Source organism: Microcaecilia unicolor, chromosome 10 (genome assembly GCF_901765095.1).
Source record: "Microcaecilia unicolor chromosome 10, aMicUni1.1, whole genome shotgun sequence".
NCBI lineage: Eukaryota > Metazoa > Chordata > Amphibia > Gymnophiona > Siphonopidae > Microcaecilia > Microcaecilia unicolor.
Window position 1 is genome coordinate 10,332,635 of NC_044040.1, and position 14,389 is coordinate 10,347,023.

The 14,389-nt window shown below is 42.9% G+C and overlaps 1 protein-coding gene across 3 annotated transcripts in view; it reads left to right on the forward strand.

Annotated features, from left to right (window-relative positions):
* Positions 1 to 657: 657 nt before the first annotated feature.
* Positions 658 to 14,389, forward strand: part of SFMBT2 (Scm like with four mbt domains 2) — a 229,729-nt gene continuing 215,997 nt past the window's right edge. For 2 of the 3 annotated variants that reach the window (XM_030216279.1, XM_030216281.1), the window contains exon 1: positions 658 to 765. The gene's annotated coding sequence lies outside the window, so the exon portion shown is untranslated. Of the gene's footprint in view, positions 766 to 1,355; positions 1,418 to 14,389 lie in introns of those variants that run through there. The other variant, XM_030216280.1, reaches the window with a different exon arrangement.

Genomic DNA, 14,389 nt, shown 5'->3' on the forward strand with positions numbered 1-14,389 from the left:
TTTTTTATTTTTTTTTTTTAATGCTCGGAGCATCTTTGGATGGGCAACTGAGGGAAAAGCCATAATTTGATGCAGTAATTATCAAGGGGATTTCATTTCCTTTTGGTAACTTAGGTACACTGAGGCTATGGCAGGGTAAAAAAAAAAAAAAAGACCCCTCACATACGTTTTATGCCTGACACTGGGTATTTCAGTGACATTCCAGCTTTTGGTTTCCTTTTTGCAGCCAAACTGACTTTCCTTTTCGTTAGATGGAGTCAGCCACAGCAGCAAAAGTCCCGATATCCTGTCAGGACATACATCACCCTATTTATTCCACCCCAGAACTGCGAATAGACTTCTAAAAAAAAGTCCTGCAAACAGGTTGAGTGGGGGGGAAGGATGATGATCAAATAAATATACTGCAAACCATAAAGTCTGTTCTCTCTATAAAAAAAAAAAAAAAAGCAAGCCATGCACCAGGGAACTGGATCGCAGCCCCTCTGTCTTTCCTCTTGGTCAGTGACATACTTCCAGCTCGTATGACTAAATCAACTTTAATTGGCTTTTAGAAAAAAATTTTGCAACCGCTGTAAAGGTCAATGAAAGGAGTTGGCTGGCAAAAAAAAAAAAAAAAGCTCAAAGCAGGCGGCGCATGCGCAGCGCGAGGATGCCATATTGGAAGGCGTCCGTACTAGTAGGCGAGAGACTGGTCGCCTTTCTGAACTGAGCGAGAGGTTTGCACGTTTTGACACTACTGTGGGGGGAAAAAAAAACTTCACCAAGGTAAGACTCCGAGCCCCGGAGCATTTCTTTGGGTGACTCAAAGCCGCGTTGTGAGCCCTGTCGTCCTTTTCTCCTTGATTTTTTTTTTTTGCCAACCTATGAGTTTTTTTTTCTCTTGCTTACACTGTGCACTAGATCGTGAGCTGGGTTTTTTTTTTCTCTCTCTCTCTCTCTCTCCTGTAAAAGCAGCAACGCGAGCTCAAGTTGAACAAAGTGGTTGGGTGTTTTTCATTTGCTGTTCACATTTCCAGATCCTCTACCTTTTACTTGGATGGTTGTGCGCGCTGTTGGAAGGAAGCAGTCTTATGCCCCCCCCCCCCCCTTCCCCTAAACAACCGAGACGTTGTCAGGTTTGGTTGGTGCGATCGTCGCTTCTATTCGGATAAATTCGAACGCACTTTCAAATGTGTCAGAGAAAAGAGGTTTTCTTTTTTTTTTTTTCTTCTAAGTAACATCCTGCCATTCCTGGTTTGATAACATTTGCTCATGTGACCTCGTTTCGAATTTACTAGGCTCAGCTGGCTCAGAAGTGAGTTATTTATCAGGGTTACCCCGAAGCCGAAAGTGTAAAACAGCTGACAGGAAAGGTGTGGATGGGATATAGTTGAAGATCGATTGAGACGTATTTTGCCAGCCAGCGCCAGAACCTGCGGTAAATGAATATTTTATCAGCCGTGTCAGTTTCAACATGGCGGGTTTGAGGTGGCTTTAAAACTGAAAAGAAACATTTTGCGGTGGGAAAAACTACGTTCGGAGAAGCTACGGAGTCGGTTCAAGTCTCTTTTGTTGCTGGTGGAGGAGCTTTAGCGAATTAAATGCGAAACGAAAGAGGTGGGACCTTACCCCGATTTTTTCCACTCTAAGATTGCTCGGTGTGTAAAAGTACTTTGGCAAAACCCCAATGAACGTTTATTTTTTTGTTTTCGCTCTGGGGAAAATGGCATGAAAAATCAACGGGGCTGGAATTGGGAACGAAAGGATTTCGTTAAATGTCAGATTGCGGACGTAGTAGGAAAAATAGACGGCAGTAGACATAACAACAACTTTTTTTTACATAAACAATAGACAACAGGCTGCGGTGATCGGCTGGAGCTTATGATTTTCTGCCGTTCAGCCAGTTATTGTGGTTAGTAGAGTGAACTGGGGATGTTCGGGGTGGCAAAGTCTGTAATCTGTGGATAGAATTTTGGATGGGGCTGCTTGTGTTTTCCAGGTTTGGAGCTGAGCAAGGCAGCTCACGACCTTAATCCGATCGAGCGCATTGTGTAACCTAACAAAATGCAAAGTGAAGAAAAAGGACGTGTTGCATCTGAGTTTTGACACTTGGAAACAGGAATGTAAATGAAACAGGCTGGGAGGAGGGATGCTGGGCGTGTGTTGTGTAAATATATGCGTATGCGAGACAGTACGTCTTTCTATATGCGTTTTTAAGGTTTCGGGTCTGGATATGTGCTTTTGCAGCAGATGGGACAAAGTTTGCATGTTAATCGTTGGGAGTGTGGACGATTGACATAAGTGAGCGGTGCAGGAGGCAGGCTCTGTTTGCAAACACATCGGCAACTTCCTTGTTCCGTTGGAGGAGAAATGGTTTGATTGTTTTACACGCAGGAGAGAACTTAATAGAAGCACTGAGAGGCCTCTTCACAAATCTGAGGGGTGGAACCTGTCACTTCTGGGCGTACAGAGCTGACCCGCCTCTAGTATAAAGTCTGGGACACTTGTGTTTCTCGGGTGATATGGAGTTTTGGGATTTTCGCTGCTTCCCCTCCCCCGTCAAATAGACTTTGGCAGGCACTTTGAGGAGGTGCACTTTACTGATAATAGACAAGTGTCTGCTGGGGAATGGCATTTCTAGTGCAGCACCGACAGAGGTCGCTACTTATAATACAGTTATTCAAAATGTTATGATCTAAATTAAAAAAATGATAAAGACACACTTGAAAGAAGATAAAGGTAGGATAAGTTTATCTGCCCCATGTCATTCACGTGCTATGGTTATTTACGGCCCCCCAGGTTCCCCATATTATTACCCAGGGCTCCGGTTACTAAGGGATTTGTATCCTAGGTATGGAATAACCTGGACAAGTATGGAGCAGCAAATATCGCGAGAAAGACGCGCACTATTATAGTGATACATTCACATGGGAGGAGTACTTGATTGACGGTTCACGTAGGTAAACTTTAAATCGCACTTTCCGTAAAGTGTGAATCTATATCTAATGGTTTTTTTATGTATCTATTTTACATAATGGCTGCCAAGATTGAGTTGTTGATTAATTTGGAGGGAAAAAAAAAAAAGAAGTCCGAAAGTTAATTTCCCATAGTTTGAAAAAAAGGGCTAGAGGTAAAAGCTTGAATCAAGGTGTTCTACTAGTACTTAGCATTTCTGTAGCGCTACAGGACATAAAGAGACAGTCCCTGCTCGACAGAGTTTACAATCTACTTAGGTCAGACAAACAGGACGAATAAGAGATAAGGAAATTACTAAGGTGGGAATGGTAAAACACGGGTACTGAACAAATGAGTAAGGGTTAGGAGTTGAAAGCAGCATCAAAAAAAGTGGACTTTTAACCTAGATTTAAAGAAAAGTGCGCCCTTTTCTTAAAAAAAAAAAAAAAACAATTGGGCGCTATACCGAGGAAAGCGATCAAACCCCAGACTCTCTCGGATTAATACAGTAATGTCAGTTATAGATCGCTTCCTTTTTAAAAGGATCATGCTCCCAAAGAGCAGAACTGGGCTGTAAAGGGTAAATGGAACGTAGAGGCGGGGAAACCCCCTCCCTCTTCTCCCGCGATGACGTCACGCGTGACAGGTCTCCAATTAACTCTAAGCCCTGGAGACTGCTTTTTATTTGGTTGTGGAGGTAAGAGAGTGCGCTTCAGGCAGCACCGGGGGAGCCTGCCATCGGCTCTGATTTTACAGACCTCATAGGAAAGGGTTCATTTATTATTATTATAGCCCTCTGGGGAAAATAGTTTTTTGTGGTCCTTAATTGTCGATGCTGGCCTCTGTGAGATTTTTATACACGCACTGCGCGCTGTAGTGTTGCACTGGAATTCCATTGCCCTCCCCGCCCTCATTTAAAGGTGTAGCAGTTTTGCTGCAGAATGAGGGGGTTTCCTGTTTGGAGTCGGACCTGGTTCAGAGGGTTCTCCCAACCGAAGCAGGGTAAATCCAGAGCGTAGAAGTATTAGGACGGGCGAAAACGTGCCTGACAGCTGTCACTTAAGACGGATTTCTGGAAACCTGCTCCGCCTGTGCCTTGGGTCCGCTGAATGCGCATGGATTGTACTTTGTGACAGTTTAGATTAAAAACACGTTTTTAAGATTCAGGATCATTTGAGTGGGAATAATTGAGAAACTTGTTCTGACATAAACTGAACGGGATCGGCATTTCATTCATGTAGGTTGAAGGCGTGTCCAGCTTACTGAATCGCGATGGGGCGGAAGAAAACAATATCTGGGTCTGTAATGGAAAAATAATATTACTTAAAAAAAAAAAAGCCACAGTGAGTGCTGTCGTTTTGAACTGGAAGGATGTAGACAAGGAGGTTGCACCAGTAAAGGAAGATCTTGAAATAAGTATCCCAATGGTGGGAAAGATCTGACCAACAGTGAACTGTGTGGTTTCACTTTTCGAGCCCCTCTTCCACTGATTTCCAGCTGATGGGGCTCAGGAAGATGGACATGGAGTGGCTGGTTTGAGCTTTCTCTATATACCTTGGGAAAATCCACTGCTTATTTTTGGGAAAAGCATCATAAAATGTATTGCGCTTTTCTGGTATCTTGCCAGGTATTTGTGACCTGGATTGGTCAGTGTTGGAAACAGGATGCTGGGCTTGATGGACCTTCGGTCTGTCCCAGTATGGCATTACTTTTGTACTTGGGATTCTAAATGGAATGTTGCTACTCTTTGGGGTTCTACATGGAATCTTGTTACTCTTTAGGATTCCGGAATCTTGCTATTCTTTGCAGTTCTACATGGAATGTTGCTACTCTTTGGGGTTCTGCCAGGTACTTGTAACTTGGATTGGCCACTGTTGGAAACAGGATACTGGACCTTTTGTCTGTCCCAGTGTGGCAATACGTATGCACCTAATATATTCCAAAGCAGCAACAGCAAGAAAAATGCTTAAAGATGTATCGTCTTCATCTGCTAAAAGTCAACGGGTATCTCTGATCTGCTTGGTGGCACCCTGCACTTGGCCAGTGCAGTCAGGCAGTGTCACTGTCTACCTGTGTTATCTTCACCTGTCTGGATTGGCAATAGCAGGTTACCAACTCTGTTCACCCAGGTCATAACTGTACTGTAGAGACTAGAAACAAAGGGGGTGGGGGATGGCTTGTGTTTCCAGTGAGGCAGTTCATGCTTTTGTGAACTTGAAAGAGCCCGACTGGTTTGTTTTGTCCTAAAAGATGCCTGTAAAATTTGCCCTGTAGTAAATACGTTACCTGTTTGTCCTTAGAGGCTTAGGGGGGTCCTTTGATTAAGCGGTGGCAAAAAGTGCTCTGAGCATGCCCTTACCCAGGTCTTTCCCACATGCTAAGGCCACTCTTTCCGCAGTCAGAAAATGGCCGATTTTCCTAATTAACGGCCATGCATGCGCTACGGTTACTTGGCATTTTTAGAATGATTGCATTTATAAGTGTGAAAAACTAAAAAATTAAAAATGTAAAAAAATTTGAAAAAATGCTAAATTAATGGGAGGTTTTTCTGAACTCGTGAAGAAGTGTGGCAGGTCGTTGGTCCAAGCTTGACTCCAGACGTGACCTTAGCCGCTGAAGTCCTTTTCCTCCTTATATATTTTTATATTTTCCAGCAACTTTATTGTTACATGCTATCTATATATAGTGATATTGTTGGAACAGCAAGTAAATCCAGTAAGGAGAGTCATGCACTACTGTTGCCATTAATACGCAGCCATTAACAGAAATTAGTACGTGTCCACTTACTATCACCTGTGTTGTAGGCGCTAATCCTGCGCTAATCAGTTAGCATGGGGTAATATTTAACCATCTCTCTGACCTCATGTGCAACTTTCTTTAAATCAATCACCTTACTTTCTAACTCTTCCTACTTTCTTACCTATCTATATGTTCCATCTTTGCTTTACCCTTCACTATCAATTAAAATGTTCTATTATGTATTGTGTTGACGTTGTAAGTAGTCTACTTTGCCATACTTTGTATTGTTACTTGAATATTTTTACTGCTCTAATTGCCTATTGCTCACGTTTGATCTATTCTTAATGTACACCACCTTGAGTGAAATTCCTTCAAAAAGGCGGTAAATAAATCCTAATAATAAAATAAATAGTAATGTAGATGTACTGATTAAAACATCTACGTTGCCTCTCAGACACACCCTTTCAGCCAAAAATTAAAAATATATATATATTTTGTCGTGCATGAGTAGCACACACATTCGAAACTTACCGTGGGACACCTGAGCGGGCCATGAGGTTAGCACACGCTATCGCTTAACACAGCTTAGTAAGAGAACAGATCCTAGGGGCTTTTTAAAATGAATGCTGACTTGTACCTGAGGCAGCAAAAATGTTAGAGTTTTTTGCATTAGTTTTGCCAATTGCGCATTCTAATTGCGCATTAATGAATGTTTTATATTCACTTTGTGGGGATGTGTCAGGGGAGGAGAATGGGTTTAGATATGCTAATGAGGTAGCGTGTTCACATTACGGCCGTGCTAGCTGGTTGGTGAAGTCCCTAACTTGGGAACCCTTAATGCCGTTTAATAGGAGCTGGTAAGCACGGCTTTTACTAAGCGGTGGTAAGCCCAGCGCGGGCTTACCGCTCGCTACACAGGAAGTACCGCTGGGCTACCGCAGTAGCCCAGCGGTATTTCCCACCCCCAGCGCGCCGTCATTTCTGGTGTACCTGGTGGTTACTGCCAGGTTAACGCGGGAGCTCTTACCGCCACCTCAATGGGTGGCAGTAAGGGCTCCACCCCCCCCCCCCCAAAATGGCTGCGCGGCAAGTGCTTTACTCGCCACAGTGCTGTTTCCTGCAGGAAAGAGAGACTTCCCTTTTACCAGCTGCGGTAAAAGGGGGCCTCGGCGCATGTGTAAAACACGTGCAGCCCCCTTTTGCCACAGCTTGTTAAAAGGGGCCCCTCAAATAATAAAAAAATGCCCTTTTTGCCTAACCCCGTTTAAAAAAAAAATTTCTTAGTGCAACAATTAATAAAAGCACCCTTTAGAATTTGATTCAAGATAGAGGTCCTGTAGAATAGAATTATCGGGTTAATGTATTGTAAGTAAATTAAGACTTCAGCCCAGGAAATATTTGCGACAAAAGACAAAGAGAAGCTGCATCCAATGATTGCAGACTCTTTTACAGAAAAGAAACATTACCTCATTGGCCATGAAATAGCCATACAGAGGCAAACTGATTGGCGGACCGAGCTCAGTATCCTGCTTCCAAGAGTGGCCAATCCAGGCCATCAGTACCTGACAGAACCCCAAATAGTAACAACATCCCATGCTTCCAATCCCGGGGATAAGCAGTGGTTTCCCCCACGTCTGTCTTAATAGCAGACTACGGACTTTTTTTTTCCCCTCCAGGAACTTGTCCAAACCTTTTTGAAACCCAGATGCGCTAACCGTTGTTACCACATCCTCTGGTAATGAGTTCCAGAGCGCAAACTATTTGTGGAGTGAAAAAAATATTTCCTTCTATTCGTGTTAAAAGTATTTTAATCAGCAGGTCTTCCCATAATTAAAAAAATATGTTTCATAAAAATGCACAAAGACAGCACGTGCTTCTAATTCACACACACACACACACACACACGGAGACCCATGTGCTGGTCACTTGTAAAAGAAACTCTGATGAACATACTTTTCTTTGCACACACAACTTTAGGGGTGATTTATAGACGCCCCTGGTTGCCTGATGTCAGCTCTCGCACCCTGCGTATATACTTTATGCGTGAATCGCTTCTGTGTTTATAAAGTTCAGTGCCAGGATTTACACTCGGATATATACATTTCTGAAAATGATGTGAGATATGTAGGGAGTCGCAGAAAAACGCTGTAATTCACTTGCAGTTCTGTGAGCTATTTATGTGATATTTGTTTTTCCTTACTGTTTAAAGTCATTTGTTTGGCTACACTGCATCTTTGTGGTACGAAATGAAAGATGTGTTTAAAGACATTTTAATGAGCGCTTAAGTATCGCTGTGGTGGCTGTCTGTGCTTATTAACTAATCAGGAATATGGGAGTCACATTGCAGTTTGCAGTACAGGAGAGAAATTTGGTCATGTGCAGTAAAAGCACAATGAGAATCTCTTTATCGCCAGGGTCCTGTTTTCTGGCCATTTCTCCGTTGCCCCACTGTCTTATGTAATATTTATTCTCCTTGTCATCAAATGGGGCACTCTGTTTTACATGTGCTAGTTGAGGGGTCCTTTTACTAAGGTGCGCTGAAAAACGGCGTACAGTAGTGTAAGCGCAGGTTTTGGGCGTGCGCCAATCCATTTTTCAGCGCGCCTGTTAAAAAAAATAGGTCTTTTTAAAAAAAACTTTTGACGAAAATGGATGTGCGGCAAAAATCAAAATTGCTCCGCGTCCATTTTGGGTCTGAGACCTTACTGTCAGCCATTGAGCTAGTGGTAAAGTCTACCGGGCGGCAATGACCTATGCGCGCCAAATGCCACTTGGCGTGCGTAGCTGACGTTTGGCAGAAAAGAAAAATATTTTTGGGGTACGCGTAGCGGACGCGTGCCAAAAATGAAATTACTGCAAAGGCTACGTGGTAGCCGTGTGATAACTCCATTTTGGCGCACGTTAGGCGTGCGTAGACGCTTACGCAGCTTAGTAAAAGGGCCCCTAAGTATGTTACACCTGTTTTCTGATCAGGACTACTTTTTTTAAAAATCTATTCTGTATGCTGCAGTTCTTATGTGTCGACTTAATTATAATCGTATATATATTTAGCAAAGGAATTGATCCAAAATGTGATAGTACTTCTGCTGACTAGATGGAAATTAGGAACAACATCTCACCAGTTCTAGTGATGGTGTTAGCCTTCAAAAGTACGCATAATCTAAGCCAGGGGTTCTCAACCCAGTCCTTGGGACACAGCTTACCTAGTGTGAGGTGGTGGGAAGTGGTCCGCCCCAGGTGCCAGCAGCAAGGGGGCACACGGAGCAGGCGCATGGCTGTCGGCTCTGCCCGTCCCCTGTCTCAGAACAGGAAGTTGTCGTCGGAGGGGGCAGGGGATGGGTAGAGCTGACAGCTGCGCACCTGTTCCTCGCATCCCCTTATTTGGGGGAGGGGGTGTGCATGCTGCCCTGAGGTGTGCATTCTCTGCCGGGATGGGGGGAGGGGGGCCTGTGGCTCCACCCTGGGTCCCATTATGCATGAGATAAATTTCTGTGCACTACTTCCACTGTATGAAATCCACAATGAATATGCATGAAGTAGGTTATCTTGAAAATCTGGCTGGCTGGGTGTATCCGGAGGAATGAGTTATTAGAGCAGTGTTTCCCAAGTTGGTCCTGGCTACCCTGTTTGACAGTCAAGTTTTCAGGATATCCACAATGAATATGCGTGAGAAAGAACCCCTGGCTTAGACTATGCATACTTTTGAAGGCTAACACCATCACTAGAATTGGTGAGATGCAGGCAGTATTTTGTAACTCATGCGTGTAACTGCCAGACACGCCCCTGACCTACCCATGTCCTTCCTAGATCCACGCCCCCTTGCAGATGTGCACTCTGACTTTTGCATGCCCAATTTATAGAACACTGACTAATTAATGCCAATTAGCAGCACTTAAGACCGATTGAAGGGCTTAGTTCCAAACCCCGCTAAATCCATATTAGTTGCATTGGAATTATAGCGTTTTGGAACTAAGCCCTTCAATTACAGCCAATAATTGATCGTTAATCAATTAGCAGCTAGTTAATCTATTAAGTTGCATGCACAAGCGCCCTTAATCTATAACTTGCCCATAGAATTAGGGTGTGTGTACATTTATGTCATTATTCTAATTTTTTATGTGGACATAAATCCAGTCATTTTCGGTTTATTAAAAAGCCTTGTGTGCTCTGTAGTCTCAATGCCTTTATAGTATGAAGGAAGAGCTGACCTGGGTGTACGTAGGACCCATACATCTCAAATTATTAGAAGCCTTTGTACTTTTCTTATCAGAAACGTGGTAAGATAAAAGTTGAGTCACTCTATTAAGGATCTCTATGGAGATAGATTAATGAGCACTGTACAGCCATTGTCTAAATTATATTACATTGATATCCACGGTATACCACACTGGGTAATTTGATGCAGATTCATTAACAGAACAACCCTTACTATAATGCCAAGCACTCACTATTATCTTTATTAATAAAAAATCAGACCTGTTGACATACTTGCCCACAGCAACAAGAGTATGACTTAGGAGTCCTTAGCTCTCGCTTGTTACATGACCCTCTTTGTGTCTTTCTCTGTGGCGCTGTTAAGTCACGGAACGTCCTGGTCAAATCTCCTGTTACACAGGAATAAGAGAAGATGATCAGAAGAAAGTGTACCCATGACCAAAACAGCAAAACATACTGCTTGTAGAAATGGATTTATACTGGTGATTTGTGTCAAGTTAAAATGTAGATATTTAATTTCTGGGGGGGGGGGGGGGTCATACTGACATTAGAAGAAGGTTTTGCATCTTTTACAGTTGGAAGTTCTTCTGTTTGTATGGGTTCACTGTTTTTTTGTGTATGTTTCTGTTCAAAATGAATAAACATATTTTATAAATAAATAAAGTTGAGCTCTACATAAATTAAATGTGGAGGCGATAGATCTGTAACCGCTTTCTACGTGGAAATCTAACTTAGGTTCTACGTATAGAAAAAGCATCTTATATACAACAGTGTATGCAGCGAATGTTCCTAGCCATACTGTTATATGCATTTAAAGTAAGCGTTCCCAGGGACAGAACTTTGGTTTTACATGCAAACTTTAAAACATACACATCTATATTTACATTTGCTCTGGGAAGGCTCAGATATATGTATTATGCATGTGTAAGCACTGGTTTTAGATTTTCAATCCTTATCTCACGGCACACCTATATAGCATTAAGAGGTCCTTTTACAAAGGTGCGCTGAAAAATGGCTCGTGGTATTGTTGGCGTGGGTTTTGGGCGTGCGCCGATCCATTTTTTAGCGCGCCTGTAGAAAAGGCCTCTTTTTTTTTTTTTTTGCCAATAATGGACGTGCGACAAAATCAAAATTGCCAGGCGTCTATTTTGGGTCTAAGACCTTACCGCTAGCCATAGACCTAGCGATAAAGAATCTGGGTAGTAATGACCTACGCGCATCAGATGCCTCTTGGCACTCGTCCGTTATGTGCGCTAGAAAATTAAAAAAATATTTTTCAGACGTGCGTAGTGGATGCGCGCCAAAATTGAAATTGCCCCAAGGGTCACGCGGTAACCGGAAGGTAACTCCAATTTGGCGCACATTTGGCCCTAAAATTGTCAAGGCACACCCCCTCACAAAGAGTCCAGGATTTTACCTTCCCCCACCTCCACAAAAATAGTACTGCATTTACTGTGTGTTCCCCCCACTCCCACCAAAATTCTATTACTACTATAAATCATTTTTATAGCGCTACCAGTCGTACGCAGCGCTTCACAACTGAAGAGCATTGTCCAGCATCTCTCCCTCCTATCCCCTTCTCCAGCCAGCAACCAGGCATCTCCCCTTATCCCTCTTCACCCCCCCCCCCCCCATATATACCTTTTAAAAGTTTTCTTCTCTAGCGGTCTGTGGCAGGGAGCAGCGATTCATACAGCCTGCTCGCACCAGTGCCAGAGCCTTCTCTCTGATGTAACTTCCTGCTTCCATGTGCGTAGTGGATGCGCGCCAAAATTGAAATTACCCCAAGGGTTACGCGGTAACCGGAAGGTAACTCCAATTTGGCGCGCATAGGTGCCTACACGGCTTAGTAAAAGGGGCCCTAAAATTGTCAAGGCACACCCCCTCATAAAGAGTCCAGGATTTTACCTTCCCCCGCCTCCACAAAAATAGTACAGCATTTAGTGTCTCTTCCCCCCACTCCCACCAAAATTGTCCAGCATATCTCCCTCCTTTCTCCTTCTCCAGCCAGCAACCAGGCATCTCCCCTTATCCCTCTTCACCCCCCCCCCCCCCCCCCATATATACCTTTTAAAAGTTTTCTTCTCTAGCGGTCTGTGGCAGGGAGCAGCGATTCATACAGCCTGCTCGCACCAGTGCCAGAGCCTTTTCTCTGATGTAACTTCCTGCTTCCCCATGGGTGTGAAGCGTCAGAGAGAAGGCTCCAGGGTTGGTGCCAGCAAGGCTGTATGAATCATTGCTCCCTGCCAACGACTGCTAGAGACAACAAAACGTAGTCCATTCTGGCACAAATTAAGCCGGCCCAACTCCTGTGGCACACCTGGTGATCAGCTGTGGCACACCGGTTGAAAAACGCTGAGTACATACAGTATCTCCCAAATTCTGTAGCATGCATGCCCAACTTTACACTTGTGGGGGAATTCTATATATGGGGGGGCCTAACATTAGACGCTACTTCTATACCAGGTTTTTGGCGCGGAAACGCATTCTAATGGATGCAGGGTGCCGAAATGGGGCAGAGCAGGCAGATCTGTTTTAATTTCTTTATTTATAAGTTTTTTGTTTACATCCAATAACATAAACATGAAATATCAGTAATCAACAAATTAAGGCAATTCAATATACTTATAACCAAATCGGTTTAAAGTATAAAATAAAAGATTTACATTTGTCCCCAATAAGTACATCAAGATACTAGGAAATATTAAAGCTATGTAATAGAGCAAAACTTATTTACAACGGCAGGGGCTATCTAGATGCCTACAGCCGACGTTACAGCACTGTAATTAGGGAGGCAAAACAGTGGGTGACTTAACATTTTCTTTGGATGAGATGAATTCAAACAATTTCAAAGGGAAAAAAATATATAGTTATTCATTTCAAAAGTTACAAAACATTTACAGGGAAACTTTAGCAAGAAAGTAGCGCCCAATTTAACCACTCTAGATGTATAAGAGAAATTCTTTCCTTCTTTTCTGCGTACTTTTTTGTTGTTGTTACATTTGTACCCCGCGCTTTCCCACTCATGGCAGGCTCAATGCGGCTTACATGGGGCAAAGGAGGGTTAAGTGACTTGCCCAGAGTCACAAGGAGCTGCCTGTGCCTGAAGTGGGAATTGAACTCAGTTCCCCAGGACCAAAGTCCACCACCCTAACCACTAGGCCACTCCTCCACTGTTGCTACTATTTGAGATTCTACATGGAATGTTGCTATTCCACTAGCAACATTCCATGTAGAAGTTGGCCCTTGCAGATCACCAATGTGGCCGCGCAGGCTTCTACATGGAATGTTGCTAGTGGAATAGCAACATTCCATGTAGAATCTCCAATAGTAGCAACATTCCATGTAGAATCTCCAATAGTATCTATTTTCTTTTTGTTACATTTGTACCCTGCGCTTTCCCACTCATGGCAGGCTCAATGCGGCTTACATGGGGAAAAGGAGGGTTAAGTGACTTGCCCAGAGTCACAAGGAGCTGCCTGTGCCTGAAGTGGGAATCGAACTCAGTTCCTCGACCAAAGTCCACCACCCTAACCACTAGGCCACTCCTCCACTCCACTTCTTGCCATATCTGGAAAAATTTGAATTTTTTGCCCCCAAAACATTTCATTTAAATGACTATCAATAGAAATCAAACAAAATAAAACATGGAAGAGAAAATAAGATGATACTTTTTTTATTGGACATAACTTAATACATTTCTTGATTAGCTTTCGAAGGTTGCCCTTCTTCCTCAGATCGGAAATCTGGGGCAACCTTCGAAAGGTAATCAAGAAATGTATTAAGTTATGTCCAATAAAAAAGGTATCATCTTATTTTCTTTTCCATGTTTTATTTTGTTTGATTTCTATTGATAACCTTTAAGAGTGGACTAACACGGCTACCACACCTCTCCATTTAAATGGCGAAAGTACAGTCTTTAAATGTTATTTCTATCAAGTTCAAGAGCAAAAGAAACAATCATTGTAGTCCTCTCCGTTATAAGCTCCAGAGAGTTTTCAAGGAACTCAGTCAAATTTAAATTTGGAGTTGCCTGTGGTTGTTCGTTAGATTGTTTCACTATCCCTGAAATATATTGGGTCCTCGTTATAGGGGGATATCCCTCCATTGGAATCCCCAATATTTCACTAAAGTACTTTTTAAGCATATCCGTAGCTGAAATCAGAGGTGACTTGGGAAAATCAAGAACCGTAGGTTATTTCTTCTCCCATTATTCTCCAAATACTCTATTTTTCTCTCTTGAGTTTTTGTCTTTAATCAAGTTTATCGTTAAATTCTTTAATTGTTTGACTTCGTTCTCAACCACCTCTATTTTCCCCTTATGTTCTTGAACATCTGTAGTCAAGGTTTGACAAGTCTGTTTTACGTCCTTAATTTCGCCAGTAATAGAGACATTCATCTGCAGTAAAGTCTTGTTCACCCCCTGGATTGCTTCCCACAATGTCTCCATTGTCACCCTCGTTGGTCTTTCCATACCTCCAATTTCCCCAGAAGGTAGATC